Raw genomic sequence first — 12138 nt, 5'->3', positions numbered from 1 at the left:
TTCAGATATTAAAGAAATAGCACCAAGCAGTAAAAATATTTTGAGTATATAAAGAAAAATAGAGAGACACATTAACAACTGTCTGGATAAAAATCTACATACACACGCAGACACACACACCCCTTTGATTAATTATGTATATATATTAGGCATTAATCATTCATTTTTTTTACCTGTTCATGAGCATTAGCTTTGTACATTATTTCAAACTTCCGCTAAGGTTGCTAGTTGTGATGCAGTCACTAAATGAAAACCCCCGTTTGTTTTAGAACTATCACTAAATATCTTGTAAATGATAATAACTTCCAAGTACAAACTGGCAGCTCAAATGAAAATGGTAGGCCCAAGAAGACCAAAGAGGAAGATATAATTTAAGGCAACTAAGCTAGTACATCCTTTTAATAAACACTTTTACCTCAACATTGCTGAAGTCTAAACAATATATTACATGTTTTTTATATAGGTAATGTGCTTATTCTGTGAATATATAATCCTGTACCTTACTGATAAAATAAATGTGCATAAATGATACACTGCAGCAGTTTTGAGATTTAAAGTGGCCAGAGAAATTAACAGTGCTGATAGTGCTAAGTTACACATTTTAAAGTGACACCTTTGTCCTTTGATATCATTTCCCAACAAGGTTATCACTGAAACTTCTTCCATTCCGCAGAATTGTATTTCTCAGTCAGCTAAAGTAGCTGACAACACAGTGTGAGTTGACGTGCAGCTCTAGTTCTTTTCCTCTTTTTTTTTTTTTTCCTTTTTGGAGTTCTCGTAAAAGATTTCAGTTATCTGTCATCAGGCCCAAGTTTAGATTCTCCCAAGCCAAAGCAGCTTGGAATGTGTTGGTGAAGAGGACACTCCAGACAGGACAATATGCTTGTCTGCGGGGTGAGCGTGAAGAAGAATGCTAAGAGCTTGTCGTAATGTTGCGTTGGCTGGTGTAAGCCACAGAGAGGAGAACAGATCAGCTGGAAACGAATCCTGGTGCTGAAAGGGTACACTTCAACCTTTCAGTTTGTACACAAGCCTCAGAGCAACAGCATTATCTGGCAATTGGCCTTCTTATGCCTAAATTTCAACCCACAAGTAGGAGTGAGGTTGTTGAGGATATCCTCACCCTTAGAGTTACTCACTTTGCATAATGACTCTACTTAGCACCTTAGGAGGGAGTGCTGATGTCGAAGTGCTCCATAGTCATGACTGTGTACCCTTCAATTAAGCAGTCCAGATATGAGTTCTTTTAAGATAAAACTGAAAGTGATTACGGTGGTAGTTACAAGGGTATGTACATTTGTCAAAACTCATCTAACACTTAAAATAGGTGAATTTTATTGTAAGTAAATTATACCTCAATAGAGCTGATAAGAAGCAAGTTTAGGAATCTTGAAGCAGGAAGAACTGTTAGATAAAGCAAGAAAGCTGCTGTCATCCACAGCATACTAATTTTGGTTATTATCATAAGAATAACCTATTTTGAGTAGAGGATACATTAATCATTTTGAGTTTTTTTGAAAATATATTTATTTTCTGATGGACATACCATAATTGTACTTATCCATGGGGTACAGTTTGATGTTTCCGTACACATTTGTGTTGTATGTTGATCCAATCATGGTATTTAGTATGTCCATCACCTTGTGCATTTATCATTTTTTTGTGGTGAGAGCATCCATAACCTCTTTTCTAGCTAGTTTGTAACATGCAATATTTTGCTGTTAACCACAGTCACTCTACTGTGCATACAACATCAGAATTTATTTCTTCTAATAACTTTGTTGATCAACCTCTCACCATGTGCCCTCTCTCCTTCCTATTATTTATAATAAACAATAAAACAATTCCATAACTGACTTATTTTGCAATGATTGTATTAATTTAAAAAGCATGCCTTCCTTTTTAACCATTGTATTCCCAGGGATTTGTCTGATCTATGGCATATAGTAGTTACTTAACAAATATTGGTGGAATAGTTGATGTCTAAAATTGTAATCACTAGCATATAAAATGTTATTACCTTTTTTTTTTTAGAGATGGGGGTTATGTTGCCCAGGCTGGTCTCAGACTATTGGGCTGAAGTGATCCTCCTTCCTTGGCCTCCCAAAGGGCTGAGATTACAGGCATGAGCTACTGCGCCCATCCCCATTATGCGTTACTGACTTAAAATATATTATATATAAAATATATTATAAAATATGTAAAGCAAATGGAAGTAACTGAAAGTTAATTAGAACTGCTTTGCTAAATATTCTTTCACACTGTCCTAGTTTACTCATTATATGTCCTAGTAAAGCAAATGGAAATAGCTGAAAGTTAATTAGAACTGCTTTGCTAAATATCCTTTCACACTGCCCTAGTTTACTCATTGTATGATAAAGTTTCTCATGCGGGATTTTGGTACACTAACTTGATGGTCAACATCACAAGTAACAACCCCAACTCTTTATATTGTGCTTGATTCTGATGTGTCCTTATGGGAGAATCAAGAGATTTCCTGTCTATTTCATTTTGTGTATATGATACTTTCTATAACCTGATGCACAATGATGTGCTAATTTTAGGAGGTGGGTTAGAAAAATAACAATATTTGAAATTGTCAGTCTCTGTTTCTTAAGAAGGTGGTGGTGGGAATGAATGAGAGTGAGAAGCTTTGCCCTTTACACTTAGTTGCAATGCTCTGTGCAGTACCATAGAATCGCAGGTATTTTCAATATTTGGGGAGCATGCTGAAAGAAGAATTATGCCTTGATTTCTGAAGAATTCTTTGCCAGTTTTATTGCTTTCAGAAAACATTTAAGTCATTTTGGAGTCTAAAGAAACCAAAAAAATAAAAGGATAGTGAAAGAAATAGGTGAATCTTCTTTTTGTTTGAGGGGTGATAGCCGAAAGTCATCACAATGTTTGGAGAAAATGAAGTATTTTAGGATGAAATGTACAACTGGAGACTTGTCTTACTTTGCTGCTCAAAGCAATAGTTTAGGTTAGCACTGAGTTGAGTATCCCACAATTCAGAACACAAGCTTGAAGAATGTGGGAATGGAGAAGAGACACCTACTTCCTTCTGCTGCATTTAACTCTTACCAGTATAGGGCAAGGAACTAGAAACATCATTTTGAAGTGGTGTCTCTGAGACCATGCATCAACAGTACTAAATATTTAAGACAAATAACCGAAAAGAGCTTCTCAAAATATTTATGAATTAAGATTTCTTCCTAGAATGTTTCCAGCCAGATTTGGTTATAAATACAAATATCTTGTAATAAGCTCTTATTTGGGTAAGTAAAATCACTTTACTTAATTTTTATGTGAATATTTTTAGACAGGAGATAAATGAATACATACAGTGTTGCAGTCATCATGAATCCTCTGTGGACTAGAGTTTGGGCCTAATGTTCTCTTACCAATTGTGATTACTCTCATCATAGACTCATTACATTTTCATATTATTTCCCATTACACTATAAGCAGTTTCATGACTGGGACAAGTTTGCATCACAGGTAGTATCTAGCATGTTTGTGATACTCATTGATAATTTATGGAATTGTTGAGTGGATAAATTAAGAAATAAATGAATACATGTATGTAAATACCTGTGGTTAAAAACTATTAATTGCTCTCTGGTTTTTCTTTTCCTGCCTTTCTTTTATTATTAGAATCATCCAAGCATAAGCTGAGCACGTGATTGCTCAGATAGTTTCCACTTTCAGTTTTTTTTTTTGCAGCTAATTTTGATCGTATATACTCTAAGTATTATAATTTATTAAGGTCCTTTGGATTCTGTTCTTTGGATTCAGTAAGTTTGGGCCATTATGATATCATCGGAAAAGATGTCTGCAAATTTGTAATTTCCAACTGAAGTCAATCTACAAGCCCTGGGTTTCCACTTTTATCCCTCATGAACTGAAATACTTATTTGATTGTGAGTCAGGTCCAAATATACAGAGGAAGACAACCCTAAGAGATGACAGAGCATGAACATTGGTGTGATTTGGACCTCTGAGTGATGATTTGTAGCACAATCACTGCTCCAGCCTGGACTACTCAAACTGAAATAAAAGAGAAAAGTAAGCCTCTATTTAATTTAAACTATTTTATTTGAGAATCTTTATTAAAGCAACTTAACATATCCTCTACTAAGACATGCAGATGAGTATATGGTATATGATGCAATCACATATGTATGTATTGAGTTATAAGGTAGAGGAAGAGAGTGATCTCGTTAAAAATTTTTTAAAAACCCCTTCACTGTTATTCACTTTATATGTGAACACATAATGCTTATATAGTAATTCACCAGTTTTCAGACTTATAAAGTGACTATTATAGAATCAATGCCTTAACTTTGAAGTTGGGACTTAATCTTTGTGGGCCCTTTTCAAAATTGAAGATTTAAGCAATAAAATTTTATTTATCTTGAAATTTTAGAAATCCTTCTTAATGTTGTAGTCATATACATTTTTAAGAATTCCAGCAAGGTAATTTCCCATTGATTTCACATATACCTAACATATTTCCAAACTTAACCACAGGGCTCATTAAAAAAAAGATCTACATGCTTTCTAAGATGTTTCATCCACATTCAATTATAGATACAGCCTTATATTCTAAGTAATGATAGAATATAAGGTTCCATTTATATTTTAAATAATTTATTTAGATTCTAAGTAATAAAGTTCTATTTATATTCTAAATAATAAAATGTATTTATACTCTAAGTATTATAATTTGTTAAGGTCCTTTGGATTCTGTTCTTTGGATTTTCATCTCTCTATCTGCAAGGACAACCTGACAGGCTTTACATTAGTATAGATCTAAGAGTGGTAGGAAGTAAACTTTTTATTGTTTTCTTCTAAATTTTGCTATATGAACAATTTTCACATCTGAATTGAGAATATGTATTTCACTTAAGAGAGTATCAAATATTATCTTCTTAGTTTTCAGTTCTCCGAATATTTGTCACTCTGAAATTGTTGAACACATCTGTAAATCTTACAATAATGTAATGCAAGGCAACTGTGGTAGTTCAATGAGGAATACAAAGAGATTTCAAATGTGCTTTCTGTTTTAAGGGTTTCTGAAGACTCATGCAAAAATACAATACACACCTACACACACAAATACAAATGAAAGTCGTGTTACAGATCTTTGTACAGCACTTGGGCACCTCACATGTGAGAGAGATATGAGTGAAATGGGGAACTGAAAATTCCATAGTCTACTAGTCAATGGGAAATTGAAATGGAACTTCAGGTTCTGAGTAGGTACTAACCAAGATCCTGGAAATATATTTTAGTCAGATGGGGACAAGATGGGAATGTACAACATATTTGCAAAGCTAGGAGTAGTCTGGTTTAACTGAAACAGTAGGCTTGGGTGGGGTACATGGGGAATACAGGCTTTGGGGCTAATTGTGGGCCAAATCACATCAGTTCTTGAAGATAAACATGAGCAATGTGAATTTTATTCATTTTTAAAGAATATAAGGGGACATGAAAATCAGCTTTTTAGAAATATAAATTTAAGGGAATTATGTGAAAAAGAATAGAGAAAGCAAACTGAAAGAGAGAAATAAATTGGGAGAAAGTTACAGTTCCCAGGCAGGTGGGGATGTTGGTTTGAACAAAATAAAAAGGCTGTGTGAATTTTAGAACCTTATTGTGTTGACAAAGAATTTAATGAAATGTGTTCGTTGGTGGTTTTTATTATATTTTCTCCACTGCCTTGCCTTAACTGAGATCTGTCTTCTCGTTGTTAATTCTGAAGCTCTTATGATTTTTTCACATTAAGAATTTTTATTTTATTAGTTGTACCAGTACTAGTAGTAATAATAGTAGTAGCTGTCCATTCATAATAACTTTTGTTGATCACTTACCATGTGCCATGCTCTATCTTAAACAATGTGCATGTATTATTAGGTTGAACTACATAAAATTGCTATTCTTACAGGTCAAAAAATGATTGAAGAGCAGCAATTTCATGTGGTTGACTTAAACCACACCACCACCATGAGTTAGTTACTACTGTTATCCCCATTTTCATGCAAGAAGATTGAAGCACAGAGAGATTAATATTTGCCTAAGCTTGTGAAACCAGCAAGTGGCACAGCTGGGATTCAAACACAACTGTTTCTTCAGAGTCCATGCTCCAAACCACCTGCTCTCATCTTACACTGTACTAAACTGTTCAATCTCATGTAATCTTCCCAACAACCTTAGGAAGCAGGCACATTCCTTCCTGTTTTACAGATAACTAGCTTGCCTGTGGTTATGCAAGCTAGCAACTGTATGATAAGAGGCTGTTTCTCTTTACCTGCATAAGGACAAACAGTGATAATCTGAACCTAGCTATGTCTGATTCCAGAATGGTAACATTCACCCTTTGTCCTGTAATTTGAAAGAGGAGGCAGGATGAGGATTCTCCTGGCTGCCTTTCAATGTTTTGAAGAGACTGTTCTGGAAATTCTTTTTCATTATTCCACTTTCCTTTTTAATTTATGGACTTTATCAGCATCCCTAAGTATTCCATATCTGTAATATTTTGAAATTTTCTTGAAACTACAGCTTGCTACCATTCTCTCTCTCCCATGCTTATCAAACATTGCTTTTGATCTCACACTTACAACAGTATCTTAATCCAGTTTGATTTTACAAGTCCCTCTCTTGTTTCACTTCATATGCAAACCAGAATGGATGCCATGCTCGAATATTTCATCTCTATCTTCCTTATCATCTTCAATTCCCTAACCCTAGAAAACTGACACATTTATTTCAGTTTGTCAGTTAATTTCCCAAACCTGGCTCAACCAAACTACCAATTTTCTCTAATTCCGCTTCACACGCAATTTGGGTAGAGCTGGAGAAAATTACAGAAGTGGATTAAGTTCAACATAAATGTGTGATCTAAGTTGGACCCTTGATACTATCCAGCCTTAATTTAAGAAAACCTCACTTATCTCATTAATTTTTTTATTCTAGTTTCCAAATACCTGCAGAAGTTATTTTAAACTGTTTCTTCTTTTCTCAAACCACCAATTCTTTTTCTATCTTTTTCATTCTCAATTCCTAATTTAATGGAAAAATCTTGCATTCCCTGTCTGACTTACAACCATGCTGCTTCACTTCTTTTCCCAACCTAATAGTGTCTCATCCTACTCCGAAAAAAATATCATTCCCCTTTGTCCCCTCCTTCACAAAGTTAATTCCACCAGAGTTTCACCTCTTTCTGGGAGTTTGAACATTAGGTTATCTTTTATCTTTGGAATCATCATATCCCACTTATTTGTAATTGAATCTCTTATTGCTGCTTAAAAATTATGCCCAAAGTGGTTTTGGTTTTGGTTGGTGGTTTCTAGCTTTATCCACATCCCTGCAAAATGGAAGTTGAACAATGAGAACGCATAGACACAAGGAGGGGACCTCACACACTGGGGCCTGTTGGAGAATGAGGGGCAAGGAGAGGGGGAGCATTAGGAGAAATAGCTAATGCATACGGGGCTTAAAACCTAGATGATGGGTTGATAGGTGCAGCAAACCACCATGGCACGTGTATACCTAGGTAACAAACCTGCATGTTCAGCACATGTATCCTAGAACTTTTAGTAAAATTAATAAAATAAAATAGGAAACAAACAAAAAATACCCAAAGCTTCAGTCACTCCTTCCTAAGTAGAAAACAGATCTTTCCTTGATCTGGATTCCACGAAGACTTCCATAGTTACCTAAAGTTGCCATCTCTGACCCAGTGCTGGAAAGTGGCAGCCTATTTGCAAACCATTTGTCTGTCTTACTTCTCCTCACAAAATGCTTCCTAAACTTCTCCACATCTTTCCCAGTTCTCATTGCATGCTCTATTTACCATTTATAGCTTCATCTTACTCCTTATCTCATGCCCTTAGCATTGTCTCTACTTAAATATGTTGCTTTTTGCTAAATACAGACTCAACCCAATTCAGAGTAGACTTCCTGCTGGAGGATTTTCTAGCCATATGATTGGAATGCAAGTAATTTTTCTTTTACTATCTGCCACTCTTATGCCTTTCTTTCTTTCTTTCTTTCTTTCTTTCTTTCTTTCTTTCTTTCTTTCTTTCTTTCTTTCTTTCTTTCTTTCTTTCTTTCTTTCTTTCTTTCTTTTTTTTTTTGAGATAGAGTTTCGCTCTTGTTACCCAAGCTGGAGTGCAATGGCGTGATCTCGGCTCACCTCAACCTCCGCCTCCTGGGTTCAGGCAATTCTCCTGCCTCAGCCTCCTGAGTAACTGGGATTACAGGCATGCGCCACCATGCCTAGCTAATTTTTTGCATTTTTAAAGTAGAGACGGGGTTTCACCATGTTGACCAGGATGATCTAGATCTCTTGACCTTATGATCCAGCCTCCTCGGCCTCCCAAAATCTTATGACTTTCTTAGGTCAACTCTCAAATCTATCTCGAGTGGTCTACCCATACGATATAATATAAAACGGCATTTGATGTTTTATCCTCTTGAAATCTGGCTTTATTCTCACCACGCTACTTAGACTATTCTTGCGATCATCATCAATAACCTTCAAGTTGAATTTTCAAATCAAATGCATGAAATAGTAACTCTAGAAGTAGCAAACTCAAAATAATGTAACTTTCTTTGTTTATCCCTTTTCCTTTCTTTCCTTTTATTTGAAGGTGTGGTGGGGTGGGGAAGGGGGTACCTATTAGGTTCATGGGTGGATAGAAAGTAGGTACCATAGAAGAGAAGGGTGAAATCAATTGAGTATGAACCAAATGGAATGGATAGCTAGTTTGGAAAATGCTTTTCAGTTGAACGTAACCCACCAAATTGATGTTCCTTAAGTTCTTTCATAACACCAAGCTGCAAATTGTTTTTTCTCGAGGGCATAATGCTACTTTGGTGGCCTGAGTCCAGGATCCTAAGACATATTTTTTTTTTCTTAAGTTGGGGATGTTCAAGCATGTAGAGATCTAATCCTACCTCTGACCTTTACATACTTTACTTTGTGGTTTTAAGAAAAATGGACCACGTTGATGAATGGAGAAAAGGGATTCACAGTTCAGAGGCTGGATATGCATATAGCAGATACAATTAACAATCATGATTATTTTAACATTTTATTTGCTAACAAATTTTCAGGGTAACGCAAAGTTAGTATTTGCTTCAGTGTATCCCATAGGGATTTAATTATTTGTAATAAAATAAAAACATTAAAATCTTTTGTAGAAATGAAAGGAATTACATTTATATTTTACTGTAAGTTGTCCTTGCGAATACCAATCCATCGATGTGTTATCTACTTTTCTGTGGAACTTCTCCTTACAGAACAGGTAACTGATGGTGTGACTGTGTTTCATCATGCTGGTAGCACTCCTGTATTCTTTATGTGGTATTCTTTATTTAGGAGAAAAAATTTTAAACCTGCAACATATATTAATGTGTATTTTTTCAATAATTCAATAAATTCATTCCAGAATTTATATTTATTTGTTAGGCTGGTGCAAAAGTAATTGCAATTTTAGCCATAATCCCATTTTTAAAAATTACAGTTTTGTTTTATGACTTACCTAATTACCACAGGTAAAACATATTTGAGTTCCAGGATTCAAGTGTATAAAATGCCTATGATTGATTTAAGCTGTTTCCCAGAAAAAATTAACATGATATCATCTAATGAAATACTTTTATGCTTAACATGTAATACTTTGGTATAGTCAAATTAGATTGTAAATAAATCACTTTTTTATTAGTTAGAAATATATGTATATATTTCTGATCTAGAAAAATGCCTATAACTTCATAAAACTATTCAATTCTTAAAGAAAAAGTGATTCTTTCTCAGTGCTGTCATCATTTGTAAAGAGATTAATGGGAGTTGACAACATGTGCCATTTATGTGTCAGGCTGGTTAGCAAAATCTTTTGATATGCAGAATTATTTGTCAGGTAACACATTTCTAGTTCTCTCTTCACCTTTAAGTGGCTCTGTCTACTTTGGGTCATTCCTATCTGTATCTGATAGTGCGGCCTTAGCACAAATCAGCCCCATGAATGTTTTGTTCCTCAATTATTCTCCTTTCTTATAAACACTCAACAAATCTTACTTTTCAATTACTTATTACACTTTTCTCAGCAGTAGAGCAGCATAAATGCAGTAAAAGCACAGATGATAGGTTCTAGTGCTAACTTGAACATTTGGGGAGTTAACCTCAATTATTTGAATAATTATTTTAGTTTGATCTAGTTCATATTTCAATTTACATATATAATATAGTATCTAAAATTTTAAAACTGACTCAAAATGATGTTACCAAGAGTTTTCAATTCTATACAAGTATCTGATCTTAAGATGGTTTAGAACGTCAGCATTTGAGAATCTAAACAATTGAACAAAAAACAAAACAACCCTATTTTTTCACTAATTCCAATACTCTCACTTGCTATATGTTCATTTTCTTGAACATTTTTATGATTGTGCAATTTTGATAGTAGAAAATGAATACATGAACTCAAGTAAAAGTAATTTCTGTAGCTATCACTTCTTTTTGGAATAGTGTCAGTAAATTCCATCCTAATGATGTTTTCTTGGATTCGTAATATTTGACTCAATTCCTTTTTTTTTTTATCAAAGTCACTATACTTATATTTTGATGAGATGTAAAGTTAATAAGTCACTGGCTTTAGAAGTCTATACTGACTGGTATAAGAAGACAGGAGCAGGAAGAAAATATATTTTTGGACCATATTTAATTGGCATGCTATTCATTTAGAAAACTGTCTCGGTTATAATTGGATATGTAAATTAGTTCTTTTTGATTTTTTGGTAAAATGAACAATTTATTATATATTTAGGAGTTACTGCTTGTTAATATTTTTATAACAATGGGTCATGCAATAGTTTTTTTTCTTCACTATGTAAAAATTAAATTGTATTCATATGCTTTCAAACTCAAATTTAACAGTTCCTAAAATAGTGCAAACTTTTATATGTAAAGGAAAATACATTTCCAGTGTGTTATTGCAATATTTAGAGTAGTCTAGATATTTCAGGAAAAGAAAACTCTGCGTATCTTTTATAGGGATTAAATGTATTTCCCACTTTCTCAAATTCAACTTTCAATTCTTGTTATAACTTCAACTAATTTTGCCTTAAATTTGATTTTGATATATTGTATAAGATATAGCTCATCTTTTAAAAAAAGTTTTATATTTCTAACATATGGAACATGCTTTTATGTCACATTTTCTAAAGGTTACATCTTCATGAACTGGCAATTAAAGGGTTATTTAATTGAAGAAGTTCAGAGTTGAATCAGCATTTCCCAGTGGCACATATCTTTAGCAGTATGTGTGGAAGCAAACTCGGAAGAAACACGTTTGAAGTGGCAGAACTAATCATGCAGAAGCAATTTGTGATTTTTCTCTCTCAGCCTAGAGAAAGCAGAGCATTATGACATTGGGTGTGCTGAACAAGGTCAATTTACTGTGAAAAGCCAGCTATAGACCGCAACTTCAAATAGACTTTTATCCTGCATAGCTAAAAACAGGATTTGCCCTATTGCTTACACTGAAGAATAGGCAAAATGAAGTGGACAATTCAATTAGGATGCACCGTATTTGCCACTAACTTTTTTAAAAACACTGTTTCAGATAATCAGCTTGTAACTGGATCCAAAGATTTCTCCCACCCATGGGAATAAAGTCTAAATGCTTGGTTGCTCATGTTCTCTGCCAGAAAGTATATTTTTTAGTGTTATAAATGTAATCAGTAAGAATCTACCAATTACATATAAACAAATTTTAGCATTCATTTTCTATTTCTTCTATTTAATTTACTTTTGACTTTAAAACGCAAGCTTTCTCTCAGAAATAGATACAAACTGTCTTCACAAATTAGATATTAAAAACTTGAAATAAATGTTTGAATTTAGCATTTATATGATGTGCCATATGAATATTTAACTATATTCCCTAATGTAGAAGATATTTCATAATGATGATCCTGCCTCTTCTGTTGGGCTGATGCAAAATTCTCATTAATTTTTCAAAATGATTATATTTATGGGAGTAATCATATAAATTGTTTGGCTAATCATGGTGAATAAACAGTCTTCTCTCTTAGCAGTGGTGAAAAAACTCTCCTACCTTGTTTTCT

Source organism: Callithrix jacchus, chromosome 2 (assembly GCF_049354715.1).
Source record: "Callithrix jacchus isolate 240 chromosome 2, calJac240_pri, whole genome shotgun sequence".
NCBI classification, from domain to species: Eukaryota; Metazoa; Chordata; class Mammalia; order Primates; family Cebidae; genus Callithrix; species Callithrix jacchus.
This window is presented reverse-complemented; position numbering follows the sequence as displayed.